A 1,679-nucleotide genomic window follows, 5' to 3' on the forward strand; every position below is an offset into this window, starting at 1 on the left:
GCTGCTGCTGCTAAAAAGTCCCCCAAGAAGGTCAAGAAACCTGCAGCAGCGGCTAAGAAAGCAGCCAAGAGCCCCAAGAAGGCCACCAAGAGCCCCAAGAAGCCCGCCAAGAAGGCCCCTGTACCCAAGAAATCCCCCGCCAAGAAGGCCCCTGCGCCCAAAAAGGCCCCCGCCAAGAAGGCCGCCAAACCCAAAGTCAAGAAGGCCGCAGCCAAGAAGAAGTGAGCTGTCCTCCCTCCGACACATGTTGATCTTCATCAAAGGCTCTTTTAAGAGCCACACACCTGTCCACAGAGAGCTGCTTCCTCCTCACTGTCATTATCATCATCATCATCATCACAATACACTGTCTGATAACTACACCACCACCAACACCTTTACTGTGTTTACTTACTATCACACTGTAAAAAGAACTTTATTTTGAAAATCACAGCAGTGTTCATGATGGTGATGATCCTCATGTTTCAGACATGTCCTGTCTGTCTCCCTCACCCTGAACACGCTCTCTGAAGCTAAGCAGGGTCTGGTTAGTACATGACTGGGAGAGTGTGGGAATATCAGCTGCTGTGAGTCTTTTCACAAGAGGAAGCTGCTGCTCCACTACACTGTCACTGTATCATCACCATGTTGAAACAACACTTTACCCTACAGCTCACATATTAACACCACATCCACTAAACACAATGGAGCTGTTTCTTTGGTCTGAGGCTGAGATAACTGCGCTCCCTCATTTCAATATAACACATGGAAATATAAAGAGCTGGGAAATAAATGTGGTGTTAAGAAAAAAATTATTATTGCACAATAAAAGTCCCAGAAAATATTTTTCATTTATTTACTAACACATATTCATTTTTACATTTGTTTATATATTTCTACATATGTCTTTATTTAATTCATAGCTGCATTCATTTATGTATCTATTTATCTTTATGGTTTTCCATCCATAGGAGCGCAGACCTTCACCAAGACCACACGGTCCTACACAGGTCTGTGACGTCATCATCTGGATCTGCAGCAAACTGTACAAAGTCCTAGATCTCAAAAACATTAATGTCTGATTTTAATCGTAATGATCCAAACATCATTATATCCCAGAGACAACAAATGTCTCATCTCACAATGTTCAGGGAACTCAACCCTTTAAGTGGATTTGAGTCTAAATGTAAGGCTTCTCCCCCCGACCACGTCCCAACACTTCACCAGGTTCCATCTCTCTGTAGGAGGTGATAAGTGAAAACATCATTGTACAACTGCTTCACAGTCCCAGGTGAATCTTCCTGACATAAATGAGTCTCTTCCTCCAGACTTTACATGTAAACTGTTTCACATCCAAGCTGCACATTTCTAGTCCTCCTACACTTTATTCTCATATTTTCAGTTGTGGAAAATGTTTCCTCTCTCACGTGTCAGTACAGAAACACAATATGTATCATATAAGAAGAAGCTCATATTGATCTAGAAGACTGTGTTTACATCCACCTTGTAAATGTATTTCAGCTCAAAAGTTTTCACAGGGAAATCAGAGAGTAAGAAGTTGGACATGTTTGATTGATCAGACCGATTGTGTTTGAATCTTATTTGTTAAATCGTCAAGTTGATGTGAGTGATTTGAAAGTAAAGGATTGATTAGCTTGAATATACAGTGAGGCAACAGCAGGTGTTAGTGGACAGCAGCT

Source organism: Seriola lalandi, unplaced genomic scaffold (assembly GCF_002814215.2).
Source record: "Seriola lalandi dorsalis isolate HSWRI2012SDOR001 ecotype SW California unplaced genomic scaffold, Sedor1 jcf7180002054484, whole genome shotgun sequence".
NCBI classification, from domain to species: Eukaryota; Metazoa; Chordata; class Actinopteri; order Carangiformes; family Carangidae; genus Seriola; species Seriola lalandi.